The following is a 19,810-nucleotide window of genomic DNA, read 5'->3' as shown; positions in this document are numbered from 1 at the left end:
TATAGAGTTGAGCATTGAGAATGGACAGGAGAAAATGTCTGTTATACATTATATACCAGTCTCTGATACATTCTTTCAAAATAACACCGCTTTAATAGTAAAACTATATCATTGGATAATGTTTTATTTTCAAAACAGTGTTATTAAGGTCGCTGAAACAATTCTGAATAATAAAAATAATGCTGGAGGAATCATAGTTCCTGATTTCAAGTTAGATACTAAAGGGCCACAGCAGTAAACACAGCATGGTTCTGGCATAAAAGTAGGCACAAGGGTCAGATATAACTTAACGCAACCACAGCTACTGGAATTTGACAAACACGAAAAACCCACATTGAAGAAAGAATATCTTCAGAAAATAGTGCTGGACAAATTGGATAGCTAAATATAGAAGAATGAAGCCAAATACTTATGTCTCATCATATATAAAACTTGACTCTAAGTGGATCAGGACCAGCAATTGATAAACAGGACCTCAAGAAACTAAAAATCTTCTATACTGCAAGATACTACCAGCCAAATGAAGAGGCAGCCTATAGACGAGAAACACTGTGCCAACGATACATCTGGCTGTTATTGTTTAGAATGTACAAAGAATTAAAAAAAACCCTTAACACCAAGAAAACTAATAATCCAGGTTTAATGAAAATGGGACATCAGACTAAATAGATTTTTCCAAGAGAAGAAATACAAATTTTTTTTTAATGTTCAGCAGCCTTGGCTATTAGCTACATGAAAATTAAGAATACTTTAAGATTCTTATCTTACTGCACTCAGAATGGCTAAGGGTCTTTCTAATAACAAAAAAAATAATGTCATGATGTGGAATAAAGGGGACTATCTTTTCACTGTCAGATGAGTGTAAATTGGTGCATTAACTATGAAAATCGGTGTAGTGGTTCCTCAAAAAATATAGAAATAGTTCTACTCTATGACCCACTTATACCACTTGGGCTCGTACACTCAAAGGCTCCATCTACACAGAGACACTCAACCATCCATGTTAGTTGCTGCAGCATTATTTACATACCCAGGAAATGGAAACAGTCTAGATGTCCCATCAACTGACATCAATGAACAATGGAAATACGGCATATCTGTAGACCACAATGTTATTCAGCTGCAAAGAAAAATATGAAGTTATGAAATTTTCAGATAAATAGTTGGAACTGGAAATAACCACTCCGAGCGAGATAACAAAGACCCAGAAAAACAAACAGTACACGCTCTCTCTCAGGATGATTCTAGATTTGAATCTTCAGGTTTATGTTTAAATTGGAGTTCCCATACAAGTCAAGAAAGTAGTGAGGACCTCTGGGGGTGGAGGTGAGGAGTGCTGGGTTCCAGCCTTGCTTTGGTTCACCATTTCCTCACTATGCCCTCATTTCTTCCTTTTGGAATGATAGTGTTTATCTGTCCCATTATACATTGGAATTATGTAATTTGCTTTTTGATTATACAGGGGATTACAGTTAAGCAATATTTAATGTTGAATTAAATGCATTTGCTTTATGATGTATATAGTCATGAGCTTATGTGGGACAGGATGTGGTGGTTTGAATGAGAAGTATCCTTCCCTTAGGTTCAAGTGTTTGAAGACTTGGTTCTCAGTTGGTCCTGATGTTCATGGAGGTCTAGGTGATGTAGCCTTCCTGAAGTATGGACTTCATGTGGGCCACGTTTTGAGATTAGATAGTCTTGCCCTACTTGCAGTTTTTCTCTGTTTTGTGCTAGGGAATAAGGATGTGAGCTCACAGCTACCTGCTCCAGCCATCATGTCTACCCACTGTCAGTCCTCACTACCTTGATGCCTCTGATCCTCTGGAAGTGGAACTGTAAGCCTGAATAATGCCATTCTTCCACACTAGGAAATTGGTCTCATTGACACTAAGAGTTAAGAAAACTAATCCTCATTGAATATCAGACATCTCTCTACTTTCAGGCAGCTCATGGGTACCATAGGCTCTGAACTCAGACCTATCAGTCACAGAGATCTTTATACAGCTCTCGTTTCCCTTTCCTCCCATCTCTACTGCAAGTCGTTCTCCTTTATCTCTTGAGCTTCCCCATGATGGACTGCCCAGTTTCTCTTCTCTAATCTGTCTACAGTCATGTATCAACCAATGTGCTCCAAAGTTGTTGCTTTAAAACAATTCAGAGTTATAAATATCCAATTTTATGTCAATTGTGGAATCTCTTCTTTAAAATTGTAGACACATAACCCAATTTTCCAATTAACCTGGTTGGCTAGATGCTCACAGTATGCCTCAAGCATATTGTCAAAAACATGACCCTTATATTCCTCCCATGTCAGTTTTCTTTATAATGTCTATATTTCTACCTAAATGTCAAGGCCATCTTTCTCATCACTTAGGACATAAGCCTTGGTGTCTATCACTGGCTTCTTTCAATATCTCACACTCCACATCCAACAGACAATACACCATGCTCATTGTATCAATCTTTAAAATACATTGAATTTGAAGCTACTTCTTATAGTCTACATCGTATCTATGCTGCAGCAGAAACTTGAGAGTATTCTTCCTGTCCTATGCATTGTCTTCTACACACAGGTACTCATCATAGCATCTTGAACAGCCATTCTAGATCAAAGTCAAATCTCTTACTCTTGCCTTCAAAACTACCAAAGACATTTTAACCCAAGGATCTTTAGTTTATTCTTAGATAGAGAAGGCTAATAATAAATTTGGGGGTTTCCACTATGGAATACACAAGTACTCCATGAAAAAAAGGAGAGATAGATGGTTTTCAGTAGCTGTCCACACATATCATTATGTAGAAAAACTCTACAAAAAAAAATATGGAAAACTGAAGAACGTGAAATATCCCACTGGAGAATTATACTATGCCCACTGATGGGAAGATTTAACAGCTACCTTTAAGCAATCATCCCAGGGGGAAGGGCTCAATATCTTTATAGAAAGATATGTCCAAGAATATTCATTGAGTATTGACCATAAAAGCAAAAATTTTAAGAAGGATACAATGATCACGAGTAACAAAAACAAACTCTAATCATATAATATTGCAGAGTGTTTTATATCTTCATTAAATTCCCGAAATATAATAAAAATAGCTTCAGAATGATTTCATTTTTGCAACATAGTGCAAGATAAAGCCATGTCATGTGTGAACAGTAGATACTAAATCCAAAAAGCTTTCGACTTTACAGGTAGACGAGGAATGGGGTTAAAGACAAGCATCTGAGAGGTTCATCTATACTGATGTGTCTTGTTTCTCTTTAAAACGTCAAGAAGTCATTCAAGCAAAACTATTTAATTTAACAATAATTAAAACTAGGCGTTAGGTCATAATGCACCTTATTTTTTATATGTTAGAAATACCTTAGAGGTGTGAAAAAAAAGTGATTTGAGCTTTTACTTAAACATCTGATAATTTAGCTGGAAAGAGGTATGCCTACTGCTAATTTGCATGTGGAAGTTTGTTGGTGATGAGAACAGAGTCCCTCAAATCAGCTTCAAAGTGCAGACGTTTATTATAAAGTCACACAAAGGACATTTACTGAAATCAAAGGAGAGAAAACAAAATACAGCCAGGACTCCTGGGGACTGGAAGTAGGAACTGGAAGGTGGCCCGGAGACCAAGCTACCATTCCTAGAAGCTTCAAGGTTGTATTTGCTCTCTCTCTCTCTCTCTCTCTCTCTCTCTCTCTCTCTCTCTCTCTCTCTCTGTCTCTCTCTCTCTCTCCTCCTCCTCCTCCTCTTCCTCCTCCTCCTTCTCTCTCCCTCCCCCTCTCTTTTCTGGTTTCTCTAGGCAGCTGCTTTATTCCATGCTTTTTGATATTGCCTTAGCCTCTAATCTGCTGAGTCACTTCTAGGATTAAACATGAAACTGCCCTTCTGAGTGGCAGCTTTCTTTGTGATTTTATTCATATTTAAAAAGAGAGTACAGTCTTTCTTAGGTAGACAAAGGAGCCTGGTTCCAGGACCCCCATAAGACTCTCAAAGTCCAAATACTGACATAGTATTTACATATAATCTGCGCATATGCTTTAAATCATCTCTAGGCTATTTACAATATTTCATACAATACAAACTGTATAAGTATATGTTGAACCATGTTGGCTATGGAATAATGACAAGGCAAAAAGTCTGCATATACTCAGTACAAACAAAATCTTTCTCAAATAGTTTCAATATGAAGCTAATTGAAATCTAGGAAATTTGTGTGCATGGAGAGCCTAATGTATTTAATTGAGACATAGCATTTTTATAAAACAGGCCATGTTGGTCTATTGTCATGCCAGCCTGACATATAAGCCACTTCCTTTGTTCATCATTGTGGCTCTTCTCAGTGCAAACAAGGCCAGGGTTGTCTCTCTGAGCAGGGTTATGGGGGAGGCCACTTTTTACTGCCACGACCACTATCAACGTGTTTATCACGGATTCAGTGCCTGCTATAGCCTGAAAGATTACACCAGGCATTTTGTATTCATCAACCCATTTGCTTCATACTACAAAAATACCCTCTTTTACGAATGAAACCAAATGACTTATCCAAGGATCACTGTAAATGCTAGCACTCCCAAGCAGTTAGTTCATGGCAAGTAAGTCTGTGGACAAGTTCTGTACTCCCTGCAGGGGCAGGCTGCATCCAGTGTCAGTCATAGACAAGCAGAGTGCACAGGAGAGAAGAGGAAGTCCTTTAAGCAGGGCAACTGTTAATGGCTTAAAGATACACTTGGAAATTCAAGGATGCTGCAATTTTGCCCTCCTTAACTCACTGCCTCTAAGGTTTCTTCAAGCAACTGAGATTCCAGATGCAACTGGAAAGAAGTGGAATAATGCAGGACGAGTGGAGAGTGGAATTGAATTGTCTTCCAGCAGGAGTATCCAGAATTATGCAATCACTTGCTTTCTTTTCTCATTGGCCAAGAGGAAAGAAATCTCTTCCAGTGAGATGGCCAAATATCTAGGAAAATCTGTGTGATTACTGAGAGGGCAAACACACACTGGGGCTTGTTGCAAACAGCTGGCTCCTTAGGAAGCACATATTTCAGAACTCCAAGTGCTTTCCTGATATAAGCACACCCTTCTATGTGTGTGCAGTGTATGTGTGTGTGTGGGGGGGCACATGTGGAGTGTGTGTGTGTGTGTGTGTGTGTGTGTGTGTGTATGTGTACATGTGTTTCAGAGCCATTGTATAGATTTTTTCTGAACAACTAGCAAGGACCATTTCCCAGTATTGTCATTCTGGACCAGGACCGCAGTCCCTTTGAAAAGGCTTGCTTTCATTCCTCTCTAAATTTAAGGTATAATAATGAGCTCTCAGCAAGTTAAACAGAAATGTCTCCCTCCCTCTTCTTCTCCACTTCTCCTTCCTTCCCCTCCACTACCTCTACTCTCCTATGCTCTCTCCCCTTCTGCTTTTTCTCTGCAGATTATCTAACCCAAGGCTGAGGCATTTGGGCAGGTGCTTTATCCCTGACCACACCCCCAGGCTTGCACTGTGTTTCTAATGTGACGAGATGTAGTAAGTTTCTACTTGTTGGTCCTGGAGCAAGGATACCTCCATCACTACATTGGGACAAGAGGTGCTGTTCCCTTCCTGGAACCCCCTCCTGTAGCATCAGGGTCTTCTGAGTTTTTCTGAGTTCACTTTCTCAGTCCAGGGGCCTGGGAAGGAAGATTTAAGATATTCAACATACGCAGGTCATTGCTTCTTTCACTTTATCTAATCTGTTAAACTTGCTGTCATGATTCATCTTCTGTAATTAGCTTCTCTAAGGATAAAATCTTTTCAATGGAATGCTTCCCAGAATTTATCAATTAAAAATACCTTCCCATTTTTTTTTTTTGCCTTTAAATACCAATGCCTGTGCAGAGAAAGAAGAAAAAAATTGCAAGCATGATAGAAGGATAGAGGCTTCTGACTGCTTTCTCTGTCTTCTCTCCTTTTTGTAGAATCCCCCTGTTTAACAGTTTCTTGTAAGTCTTCCTAGAGAACAAAGACTCTGTTGTTAGGGGCTTTACACACCACAGCCATTTGCATCTTTTAGCTCTGCCATCAAAGAAGGGGGAGGGTGTGCCCACAGGGACCCATCTGCCTCAGAGTGGGACAAAGGTGCTTTTTGCTTACACACCCTGCTTCCTTCTATTCTCTCCTTATCTTTTGGTCCTGGAATTCCTTCTAGAATACAAAGGCTGAAGGTGCACAGCTTTTGACAAGTGCCCTGTGCTGTCCAGCAAGCCCTGCCTGCTGTTCTGATCTTCCAGGAAGAGCCCAACTCTGGCTTTGTCCTCCCCCCCCCAACCCCCCCTCCCCCGTGTTTTGTACATGCTAGTGAGTGTGTGGCATTTTCCCATGGGTTGTAATTGCAGAGATGCTGCCTCCTGCTGTCTTTGCTCCCTGACAGAAAGCTGTATTAGCAGCCCTCTGAGTGCTTATCACATAATAGGAGTTTAGTAAACAAAAGAAGAGAATTGGGCAGCAAAAAGGGCTTCCCAGTGGTGAAGATCAGACTCTCACTGAGCCGAATTTAGGAGGCCACCCTGGCTGGGACCTTCTCAAAAGCACTTACTTTCCTACTGAGGCTCACCAAAGGGACAGAAGCCTGCTTATCAGAGGCTTGGGGTGTGGTCTGGAATCATGTGCACTGAAATATTGTGACATGGTATTTTAATGAAGTCCTAGGTAGGACGCAGTTCTGTCGCATGGGAAAGGGGTGGGGAAAGAGAGGGTTCTTCCTTTTCCAGTTTTGAAAGTTATATGATATTTTGGAGAAAGATGCAAATATCAGATCCTTCTCAGACAACGACACACAGGCAGAGAGACACATACGCACTGGGAGACGCTGGGCCTTTTGCTAAATATAACCCTTTGTAGCGACAGTGTCTCAGTAATTTTAAAGTGAAGAGATAAGGAGGGTAGCCAAGTCTTTCATAATGAATGCAAGCCTATAGCTTTTAAACAGGGCTAACATATGGGCCACTGATGTGAATGTGAATGCAAATTAGATATTTCTGATTGCTTGAAATAAAGTCAGCAGAATCAGCCTCACACAGCAAATGGTGGGGCTTTAACTACATCGGTGCCAGGTTGGAGACAAGAGCTCTCAACATGTACTCAGAATAAAGAGGGCTTCAGGCTGGCATTTTGGATGGAGGCCTTTCTACACAGGGCATGCTCTTCTCATTGTTGCCAATATAGTTCTTTGTTTTTTTAGAGTCTTTCATTTATCATTAAAGATCTACTTTGACCTCCAACCTGTCTGATTGACTGTAGGTTGTGGACAATCTTGGTGTGGGATTCCTCTGAAAAGTCATTTTGATCAGATCTGTTTTACTTGCTGGTAACATCTTATATTCATTATTGTAGGCCCTGTCCTGTGTTGTGAAAAGTGTGGAGGTGATGGGGGCAGAGGGCCAAACTTGGTGCTTGGTTCAAGGACAATCCCCGTTGTGGATACCTAAAACCACACCAAAAATCTAACTAAGGTGTCACATGATGCTATGAAAGAGGCAGTCTTTGAAAGCCATAGGAACTTACAGATGGGGCTTCTCTGTCTCTCTGCTTCTCTCTGTCTTTCTGTGTGTGTCTGTCTTCCTCACTTTCTGTCTGTCTCTCTGTTTCTGTCTCTCTGTCTCTCTCTATGTCTTTCTCCCCCTCTTCACTCTCTTTGTAGGTGTGTCTTTGTTTCTCTGTCTTCCTCACTTTCTGTCTGTCTCTCTCTGTGTCTTTCTCTCCTCCTCTCTCTCTATGTCTGTGTGTCTTTGTCTCTTTGTCTATGTATCTGTCTCTCTTTCTCTCTGTGTAGAGAGAACTTGGAGTTCACAGAAGGCTTCATGGAGAAAGAGCACCTAAGCTAGGTCTTCAAAAACAAACAAGAGAAGGAAACAGAGGAGGGTCAGAGTTCATCCCTGTCCCAGACACAGGTGAGATAACACAGGCAAAGGGCAACAAGAAGTATTTCACTCTATGGGGGCGGGAGATTGGGCAGGCAAGTTGCAATCTGAGACATTCTTGATGGCTACACAAGATTGGTACCTGACATGGTGCCCTAGAGTTGCTGGTCACAAAAAACCAAAAACCTTTCATGAGAGGCCTTAGCTCTCACTTAAGCAGCCAACACAGAAGCTCTGTCTGAGTTCAGGCAGAAGAAACAGACGGCCCAGAGCTGATCCCAGGGCCCCTATACACTTGATGATTATTCAGACCTGAAATATGCTTCCATGGCTCACTATTTGTAGGGAAAGTACTGTCAAAGCAGTCTAAGCCTTCTAACACCTTCTAATAATGTGATATCCTGCCTGCTTCTCCTCTGTTCTCTAGTGCAGGTGTTTCTCAGCATTGCTTCTGTGTGGGCCAGCACAAGGGTCTCAGCATAAGGATGGGAGCTGCCTGCAGGAGACATCTGGCAATGTCTGGAGACAGTTTTGATTGTCATAATCAGTGAGACAGGAGGTGCAGCTGACATTGAGTGTGTCAAGGTCAAGGATACAGTTTACATCTGTAATAGAGAAAACCTTGCCAGGATGAAAAATAGGCAATCAAAAATGTCAACAGTAAGCCTGGCTAAGATACTCTGCAACCCCTCATAAGCTCCAAGGAAATGGGAAATACTGCCTATTTCTGAGGGAGAAAAGCCCGGACCTTGGTTATGTTTCCCCTTCATCTGTCCTTGGGGCCATGGCCTCACTGAGCAGGACAAGAAGATGGCAGTAAGGCAAGGTACAGTTCGAATATGGCAACAGAAATGCAGCTGTGCTCTGATAGAGAGGAAATGGGTAGAGCATCAGTTAGAAACCCCTTTCCCTTCTTCTGTCTCCTTGCCATTATCACCTATGTCATGAGGACCATGAGACAGTCAGCTCAACCCCCAGAGTCTTCATCGGTATTTTCTCAGTGTTTTTCCGGGCTTAGAGTGGACTTGTGTCAAATGTTGGCAACACTGGGGAGTTTAAGGTTTATCAGTATCAAGTTTTAATCAGTTGATACTTTTAACTTAGTTCACTGGTAGACACGGTGTGCATCAAAGTGTAAATGCTCCAAACAATGCAGCAATACTGGACCCGCCTTCCCTGACCACGCGTAGCCTCTAACTCTGCCTGAAGATCCCATTAGAGAGAAGGAACAGTAGTCCAGCACCATATCTTTGTTTTACCTTTGTTTTTAAGCATGTCTTGTACTGTGCTTCACTTCCCTTGTCTCAGCTACCAGCCATCAACCTGATTTCAGTGGTAGCATCACTCAGACTGCATTTACGCTTGCTGCCCCAGAACATGAGTATATTCTCTAAAAGAGACTATCAGCCTCCCAACCCAGGCTAAGAGATAGAATAAAGGAAATCAGCAGATAATAAGCTAGCTCCAGGCTGTCTACCTTTTTCTACCTGACCCATTCAAACAGACTTGCAGGTGCTCCGTGGTTAGGACAGGGTCTGCTCTGATTCCAGAAACAATTCTGATCTCTACTGCCTGTTTCCCCTGCTGTGGGAAGTTGCCCAGCAAGACTTCAGCTGCATGGCTGCTCAAGGTTTCTAGCAATCTGTTCTCATCCCCTAAACAAATTGTTATTCCTACTAATATCAGATACTGCTTACTAAACATAGGACATTGTTCACTAAATCCACAGCTGCTTTTTTGTTCAAGGGTACTCAGAATTTATTCCAGTCAGGTATAGTAAGGTGTCTAGACATAAAGTGACTGTCCTGAGGGTAAGACATTTATACTCATGGTTCCCCCACAAACAGGAGATGCACAGCACAGAGTATGAGGCCACATGGGGAAAGCACCAAGATAGCTTAGGTTCTGCAAGAACCAGCAAAGGGCAGAGGAAATGGGAGTCAGTGCTTTCAGTGTGGTTTTAGCTACAATAAAAAAAAAAAAAAAAAAAAAAAAAAAAGGAGCTCTAAGATAGGGAGGTTTAGGATTGAAATAATTTCATCATGTCCTTGGGTGTGAGAACAGTCTGTACTTGTCCATTCTCTGGCTCTGTGGTGATAAAGAATGGGGTGGGGGTACTGCATGGTTTGATGGTTTAGTGTTGTTGGTTTGGTTGGCTTCATACCGAACAAAAAGAAAAAGCATACTCTGTTGAGTCACTTACTTTCTTTAGGAATTTGTGGCCCAGCATCAGGATACAGAAAATAAGAGACATGCTTCCTTCTATCTCCTACAGAGCCTGTAAATGGTGAAGTGGATCCCAGTGTTTCTGGGATTTGCTTCATGCTATATACTCCTTTATTCAAACAAAACATTACTGATTTGCCCAATACATAAAATGATCATCACTGAGGGCTGCTCTAGTGAACATAAGAACCATTATCCAGAGTCTGAAAGACATAACCTCCCTCCCTTTTCTTCAGTGACCTTACTTTTTAATTTAATTCAATTTAATTAATTTACTTTATCTCTACATGTATGTGCCTGAGTGTGTATGTGTATACTACGTGCATGCAGGAGCCCATTATGACTAGACAAAGCATCAGCTCCCCTGGAGCTGAAGTTACAGATAGTTGTAAGCTGGCATGGGGTTGCTGGGCATTGAACCTGAGTCTTCTGGAAGAGCAGTCAATGCTCTTAATGGCTGAACCATCTCTATAGTCTTGCACCTTATTTTTAGAGACAAAGTCTCACTATGTAGTTCTGGCTAGCCTGGAATTTGTTATGTATACCATGCTGGCCTTGAATTTATAGGATTCTTCCTTCTTCAGTCTTCCAAATCTGTGGATGGTGTCTTGAGGATGTACACAGAAGGCTTCTCCTAATGCTAGTTATGCCTACATTACACGGGACTTGTCTACCCACATTCTATCCTTTGGTCTAGAGGTTCCATCACCTGGGATGCTGTCTGCTCAGAGGACAGGCTAGGAAGGATTTGTCTTAGCTAGACTTTGGATTTACCTTGGATATTGTATCTGAACCATGACTGTGTATTCAGCAGGATTGAAATCCAAAGTGTGATGATGTAGGGAGAAGGACTGGGAGAGAAAAGAGGCCCTTGCTCCTGAGACCTGCTCTGCTTTCGCTGATGGGGAAGGGGACAAACTTCAGAATCTATAGGTAAGGACCTCATGGCCCACTGAAACAACATGAGTGTCCTAAAATATGTCTTACTCAGAACACTAAATGAAGCATATCCACTTAGGGCCAGACAATGCACTCCTGAAGACACCCCATCAAGAATGCATATGGCATTCATTCAGCTATGCTTACACAGACAGGGCTGGGGTTATGGATAGCCTTACATTCCTAGAGCACGCACCTCTGAGACAGATATGGGGCTCCTCATTAATCTCCAACTTTGTGGACTAAGATCCCCATATTCCCTTAGAGCAGTCTACAGCAGTCTACAATTCTCTCAGGCCTGGGTGAAGGTCTTTGGACAGAACTCCTTGTTGGCTGTGGGTTTGGAGCTACAGCCCTATTGCCAGAAACTGTCTGTGGCCTAGAACAAAGCTGTGCCCCTTTCTGGAATTCCCCATGCTTCTAAATTTCTACAGGTCTTCCTATACTCTAGTGGCCAGGAAGGAACTCTCCACAGAAAAGCCAGGCAGCTATGGAGAAGTAAAGCAGAACAGGTCTCAGGCTCAAGACTGGAGCAGCCATGATGACTTTCTGAAGACTTCTTCAGGTCTGCCTCATCTCAATAAGTACAAATAAGTCCAGGAAATAATAAAGTATTCTTATCACTTTGACAGTTAATACTGTTATTCAGATCACCACTGTTAATTTATTGCTGCTGTAAGATTTTCCACACTAACCCTTTCTTGTTCTTAGCCAGTTATCATTAATATGGTTGAGTCAGCAGAGACTGTAGCTCTTATGGATCTCAGTGTTCTGATGCCCTGTCTGTCACATGATATAGTAATGTGACATTTACTGATGTTGCCTCCCTTCCTTCCATCCTTTCTTCCTTCTCTTTCCTTCCTTCCTCCCTTCCCTCCCTCCCTCCTTCCTTTCTTCCTTCTCCTTCCTTCCTTCCTTCCTTCCTTCCTTCCTTCCTTCCTTCCCTTTCTTTCTCCTTCCTTCCTTCCTTCCTTCCTTCCTTCCTTCCTTCCTTCCTTCCTCCCCTCCCCTCCCCTCCCCTCCCCTCCCCTCCCCTTCCCTTCCCTTCCTTTCCCTTGCCTTCCCTTCCCATCTTTCTGTCTTTCTCCTTGCTGTGTCCCATATTTGTAGGCAAGCTGACGCTTGGGTAGAGTCAGGAATCACCACTGCTGGGCTTGCTCCTGTCGAGGTTTATCTCATTCTACTCCTGTGTTAGAGGAATGGAGGGCCACCTGTCCCTAATTATTCATCAGTACCTGTTTCATCACCACCTCTTTCTTGTAGGCACAGGATCCTTTGGCAGAGGAGAATGTATTTTTGCTTGGAATTTGAATTAGAAAATGGCCACCATTGTTTTGCCCCATGGAATCACCAGGTAACAAGGCCTTGGAAGCAGTGATCTTGGCCATGCTGAGCCATGAGTTATGGACATAATGGCATCACTTCTGTTTGCCCCTGATTTTGAGTTTAGAATTTGGTACTAGGATGTTGAAGGTACCTACCAAGAGTCTGATTTCTGAAATAGTGAATAACATCCTTAGATTATTGTGGGTACATAAAAAGGTGCCTAGGTTGATAATACCCCAGGAGACTCTTGGTGTAGCAGAGACAGGTGGTGTATTAGAGAACTGAGCAAATATGTAGAAGGCTGTGTTTATAATCCAGATGTTTCTACTTACTGGCTGCATGATTTTAAACTCTCCTTTCATTCATACCAACATAAACGCTGAATATTCAGGTGAGGTTATTCATATAAAAATATTTAAAATTTACATACTAGGCTTTTTATATAGTCTACTATATAGCCATCTGAAATCAAGGCAGGAGCTTTGAATTCTGCATGTGCTTTCTTGGCTTCTTAAGGTCGTATAGAAAATGAGAAATTACATTTGATTCTTTCGGCGGGCAGATGAAGTGGAAAAGGAGCTCATGTGGTAAGGACAGGGCCCTCCAATAATGGGTGAAATAAGATGCGATATGAGAAAGGGAAGCAGTTGGCCATGTCTGTGGTATACCCACAGCCTTTCCTTATGGTCCTGGTATTGCTGCCTCGAACATGTCCAAAATCTAGGACTAAACATTTAAGAACATAACAGCAATAGGAAACAGGCATTTGAAGTGTATAATAAGATGACTTCAGGTTTGCAACTATTTCTAAAACAGATTACATGGGGTCAAGGTTGATCTTAGTTAGTTTGGAAACATATGCAGAGATCATTGAGACTCTGAAACAGACTGGATGACAGAGAGCAAAGTAGATGTGGACCACTCAGTAGTTCTGGCTTTGTTCCTTTTAACAAAATAAAAAAGCTTCCAAATAACAGAGAGATCAACTGTCTCGATCATTTTATGATCTACATAGAAAACCTAATTTTCAGGGTGGTGACTGAAATCTCCAAGGTCGCATTCTAAATCTGCAAGGTACAGTATGGTTGAACAACATGGCAGATACCAACCTCAGTGGCTGGGAGTGTGATGAAAGGAACTGAAAAATGAATTTTAAATTTTATTTTATTTAAGTTAATTTAAATTTAAAAGTGGATATTTGATTCATTTGCTGGAAAATTGTTAAGTGCTATCTAGTGCAACTTGGCTATGTTAACCTACTTTTAAAACTGAATCTAAATACAGATCAATTATTTCTGAGAAAAATTTAGCATCTGAATTTAGGTTGTTGTAAGTATAAGATGAAAGTCAGATTTCTAAGACTTGGCAACAATTTAATGTGAGTATTTCAACAATAATTTTATAATTGGTCACTTGGTGAAATAATCTTTTGGATGTATCAAGCTAAACAAAAACACAAAGTAAGCTATTAAGATTAGTGTACCCATTTCTTTGCTCTGTGTTTTAATGTGACTACTAAAAATGTCATTACATTTGTGTCTCAAATTATAATCTCTTGGATAGCACTATTCCATAGAATAAAACAATAAATTTGTAATCATTTTGGTCACTTGATTTTAGCTGCATTGCTTCTTGAGAATAGTGTTCAGTGCTTTCCATTATCTCAGAAAAAGCTCACACAGGGACATTCATCATGATAAATATCAGTGAGTGGCAGAAGCAAAAAAGCACAGCCTTCTATATAGGCTTAGGCCCTGCTTGGCTTCCTTGTCCGCTCTCCTTGGCCTGTCCAGAAGTCAGACCTTACCTTTGCTTTGAGCGTGCCCTTCTGACTGTGACTCTTCACTCCATTCTCTGTATTGTTACTTGCCAACTTACCACTCCTCTCTTACTCAAGTGTAATCAGGGCATTTGCTTGGGCCAATGAAACCTGGACAACTGTGATGTCCACCTCTCACGAGTGGAGAATAGACTGGGGTGGGCTTTGACTTAGTTTCTTTCTGCCAAGTCTCGGATAGAGACTGCGAAGCTGTTGTGTCAAGTCTGGGATCTGGACTGATATTAATAAAGGTATGCTGGAAGACACACCGAAGTCCACACACCAGAAACCACACAAATATGAACTGTCCTTTGACTGGCAGCCCCTGAGCTGCAGGGGTCATGTATTACTGTATCACAACCCAGATCTCAGTGGTTATGAGCTTTGGATAGGTCAGGAGGTAGGGAGAGGTAAGAGGAAATCAGGCTGTATGTCAGTTAGGTGATTCCTATTTTTTCTTTTATAAAGGCTTTTGAAAATTTGACAAAATTCAATCCGTGTAAGTGATTTACACAAGGGCCAGAGAAAGAGTAGAGTTTCCAGTGGAGAATTCCCCTCCTAGGTAAGAGTTGTGGGGCCAGGTTTTCCTCTCAGGAATAAAGAGACTGCATCTGTCCTCTTATACCTAGAGTGAAACTGTTAAAAGTTCAACCAAGGAAAACTGACCCTGGTTGAGGGGAAAGGTGAAGCCTAGTTCTCTTGTTTATGAGATTGTAGGCGGCCCTGCTTCATAGTCTTCCACAAGTTTTTAATGGCTATATTGGACCCAGATATAGCAATAGATGTTTACAGGCCAGTTATATTTAGATATTATTCCCCAAACTTCATTAGCAGTGGCTGGAGAAACAGAACAGTAGGAAAGAACACTTGTCCTTGCAAGAGGGTCAGGGTCTGATTCCCAGCACCCACATGACAGCTAACAACTATCTGCAACTCCAGTTACAGAGGATCTGACACCATCTTCTGGTCTCCTTGGACATTGTATGCATGTGGCACACAGAAACATATGCAAAAAATAACCACCCATACATATAAAACAAAAATATATAAATCTTAAAACATTGAAACTCACACCATTGGTATTGTACTCTATAAATTATTCTATAGTTTGTTGAAATCATTCTTGATGATACTTTGGTTACCGTAAAATTAAAAGAACCCTACATCAGTCTTTCTTTAGTCAAACAAGGTTATTGCACTATACAAGCTAAAATGCATTTGACAAATCTTCTTGTGTAGTGTGTGTTTAGACCTTTATTTTTAAAAAATATTACAGCAAACACATTTCTTTATCCTGTAACCCTACACTGTGATGCCTAGGTGTTTATGCATTTATGTTAATGTGCCTATGTGAGAAATTAAAGGAAGGCAGTTCAACTTAAAAAATACCTTTAGATATTTTAATAAATACTGAACCTCAAAAGGCAAAGGAAAGTATCAACTTTGTCTTAGGTTTTATAATTTTGGTCTTAAATTTTACTACTCTGACTGAAAAACTGGTATTTCAGTTGACAAAATTTACTTTGTATCGCAAATACCTTTGTGCTTCACAGCACACAGTGATAGGAATCAGAGAGCACACCAGTGGGGTGGTGACCTCCGTGAGAACTTTAGCTCAAACGCTGGAGCCTAAGTTCTCTGGAGAACAAGGTCAGACTCCTAAAGGAGACATTCATCCCAACCCTTTTTCTGAATGTCCAATTCTCAGGTACAGGTGGGAATCATTCTTTCAGTGGTTGTTGAATGAATACAAACGGGTACAAAAGTGGAAGACAAGCCTGAGGAATGCATGCCATACTTTCAAAGAATTAGAAACCAATGTTATTATAGTCTAAGGAATTAAAAGATAACCTTGCAAAAGTTACAGATTGGATTGCCTTAATGGGTGGTAGGGTGCAACACATGGGATTCCATCTTTGGGAAAGTCTGATGCTTAGTTATTTTTATTTAAAAATTCTTAATGTTTTTTTTTTTTCTTCTTCCAAGAATCCTGTGTTTCATTTTGCAATGGACCCTGTCAGTCACTTACCAGATGCTGAGAGGAGATGAGAGGGAAGTAAACGAAGCTTCCACACTAAGGGGAAGTTAGTCCACAGTGAACTTTTCAGGACTAAGTATCGACCCCCCCATGCCTCTAACATTGCAGGATCGGAAAAAAGGCAAGGAGGAGTCTGATTTTATGACTCTGAATCAGGGAGGAAAGAAGCTTCTTAGGAAGGGCTTACCTGTAGTGATCTTGGTGGGGTGTGAAGAAGAGACTACATGTAAGCTCCCAGGATGCAGTGGGTCCTCTAGCTCCCTCGCATTAATTCTATTTACTAAGAGGAGACATTATATTCCTATAAAGTGAGAAAAGGGGTAGAACAAAATTCCAGACCCCAACTCATCACTTAATAGGGTCATCTTCAGCCCTCTTCTCTCTTTTTCCCCTACTCCCATTTCTTTCTTTCCTTCCTCCCCGCCTGCCTGCCTCCCTCCCTCTCTCTTCCCTTTCTTTCCTTCCTCCCTTTGACTTGCTTCCTTCCTTCTTTCTGAGTTTCCAGTTGCCAAGCCAGTTTCTGCTACTTGTCTGTTTTCTTTTTTCTTTTCTGTTTTGTTTTTCAAGACAGGGTTTCTCTGTATAGCCCTGGCTGTCCTGGAACTCAGTCTGTAGACCAGGCTGGCCTCAAACTCAGAAATCCGCCTGCCTCTGCCTCCCAAGTGCTGGGATTAAAGGCGTGCGCCACCACTGCCCAGCTGGACAATTTCTTCTCTTGCCTATGTTGCCAATTTGTTTCTTTTCTAGGATCTTAGGGTAGCTACTCCACGAATTTGTATGGAGGCTCTGTGTAAGCCTTCTAAGCCTGCGATCCTGTAAGCTAATGAAAATAAACGCTAAGCAAAAAGCTCGCTGCACTGCGCAAGCCTCCTGCTTTTGAATGAGTGGACCCTAGCTCTAACTTAGATCACTGCCAACTTTTCCGGCTCACGTTATCTTCTGTCTCTGGCTGGGTCATCCTTATGGCTTTCTGGTCTTATCTGGGGTTTTATGTTACCTGCTCCCTGACCACACTGCCTTCCAGAACTTTAAGCTTTGACCAGGGCCAGCCTCTTTTCCTCTTTCTGGTGTTGGAATGGAAGAAATCCTAATACCGTCATACAGGCATTACTGAGAACTTTGTATACCGCACTAAAAAGAGCACAAAGCTCCACCATCTCCCACTGCCCAGACTCTTGCAAATTGAGAATAGCATGAGAAGGATAGTCATCATTATTGTCCAAAATAAAGACAACTGTATTTACAGTAGCAGCTACTTTGAGGTGACCACTAACCTCTCACAACTCCCATGGAAGTAATTACTAAGTAAGGTCAGTGTGTTTCCAATCTTTTAATCCCACAAGGCAGAGGCAGAAGAAGCAAGCAGGCAGGATGCCCTGTTGAATAAAGCAGAATTGGAACCCTTATGGAAGGGTTTCTCACAGCTGTGTTTCTCTACTTTCTTTAGGGGACAGGGATGGTATGCCTTTCCAGCAAAGAACTGTGCCCCAGTAATAGTGTGTGTGGGGGGGTGGGAGGGGGGGAATTCGCAGACAACTACACAGAATTCTTACAGTACAGAGGGTAGTGTGAGGATAGCGGTACAGAGGGAGAACAGAGAAAGCGGCAAGCATCCAAAGGGTTCAGTGCTTGGGATGACCCTGTATCCACTTCTAGGAATTTGTATTACAGGATGGTACTGGACAAGAACACAAAGAGCAACCTTGTAACTGTCAGAGAGCTTGAAGGCTCTCTTCAACTGTAAGAAGAATTGAAGGCATTTGAAGAGGGAGCAAAGGAGAAGGGGAGGGAAGAATGGAGGGAGAGAAATTTTAATGTCTCACAATATGGAATTGGTTAAATAAACCATGGTCCATCTGTAAATGAAATAGGATAATTCTATGCAACTTTAAAAAGTGATTTTAATGTGGTTTCTGCCCTGGAAAATATTCTTGTTATATTGTTAAGGTAGAAAAAGCAGGTTACCAAACAGTATCCATTTAAGGAAACACAGTAAATGTTAACAGTGGTTAGCCGTGGGTGGTGTGATTTCGGTTGACTTTTAAAAATTATTTTTGTTTATATGCTTTTTTTTAAAAAAAAAATCATCCACAAAAACATGCATTACTTTTGTAGTTACAAGCGACAGTCTGAAAACTAATAACGCAGCCGGTGAACACCTAGCCATTCTCAGGCTGTTTTGTGTGAGGTGCAAAAGCGCCACAGAGACCCAACGTCCTGTCTTTGAAACACTTTGTTCCCCAGTTAGAGGGAGCAGAGATTTAGACTGAGACCTTGTACTCGCCAGACATTGCCTCATATAAATCCCTAGCGTTGGCAACCCTGGCTTTCAGCCGAATCCCCACCTGGGGCCACTGTGAGAAATGAGGTTACAACAACTTGGTGGTCGTGGGGGAGGGACGCCTTCTGTTGAGCAGACGCACATCTACACAGCGCCACCCAGAGGATAATCAAGGAACTCAACTCTTCAATTTTCTCTCCTGCCAGAGAGCCCCATTTCTGATAGCTGCAGGTGCACACAGTTTTCTGTTTATCCTAATTTTAGGGTTACCATCTACCTTGATCAAACCAAGCCCTGTGGAGATCCTCTGTGAGCAGCTTAAGGTGTGGTTGTGGGTGTTATTTCCCAGTAGACTCAGAATCTCTGAGGGCGGTATTTGGGGGCTATTTTAAAGGCTGCTCACAGCACTCCTCTGCATACTAAGAGTTGTTAGGCAGCCAGGGCTCCCACTCCCACGCCTCTCACATCTATGTCAGTCCCTCATTGCTCCGCTCACCTTTTCCTTCTCTCTGGAGTAAGTAGTGGGATGGGTGGGAACGTAGACGAGCTGCTGCCCATCAACAACTTTTGAGATCCTTTCTTCGATCATTCTCACTTTGAGACAGCATTAGCAAACGATTCAGCCATAGGCACACCTCAGAAACTCGTTTCTAGAGGGAGCAAGGGCAGGTAAACACAAAAGATAATACAGTGGGGGAAACTCCAGGAGAACCTCAAGCACTGGGAAACACTTGGAAAGTCCTTGGGTCCAGAGCACCAACTCAGGGAAAGGAAGCTTTGCAGAGTTAGTGGAAGAAGCAGAGGGGCCCATTTCACAGTCGAGAATACAGAGGAACTGAAACCAATCATTTGCTTGTGTGGTAGCACAGGGAATTAGGTTAGAACTAGAACTAAATCTTGTCATCAGTAGGACAATGACAATGGTTCTGTTGCCCAGCCTGGTGGCTCTGTTTGGCTCTGCAGCCATAGTGAAGAGATATCTATGACTATTTTGCTGTTGTGGAGACTCTGAGGATCAGATGGGGTGTACAAGTGTGTACACATGCCCCTCTGAAAGTGCAAGAGGTGTATTGAGCCCTCTAGTGCTTCCAGAGCTTACAGAATGCAAATGCATAGCCCACCATAAGAAGCGGAGAGAAGCCAGGAAGGGTGTGAGTGCAGGGAGCTGAACTCGAAGAAAGATTTTCATCATTACTGCAGGAAATGGCTTCAAGAAGGGTAAGAACAAAACAGCAGAGTGAGGAGGCTGTGCAGAGTTGCTGCCAGGAGGGCGTCCAAAGTGATGGCAGCTGACG

The sequence above is a fragment of the Arvicanthis niloticus genome, chromosome 15 (genome assembly GCF_011762505.2).
Source record: "Arvicanthis niloticus isolate mArvNil1 chromosome 15, mArvNil1.pat.X, whole genome shotgun sequence".
Lineage (NCBI taxonomy): Eukaryota > Metazoa > Chordata > Mammalia > Rodentia > Muridae > Arvicanthis > Arvicanthis niloticus.
Note: the sequence above shows the minus strand (reverse complement) of the source record.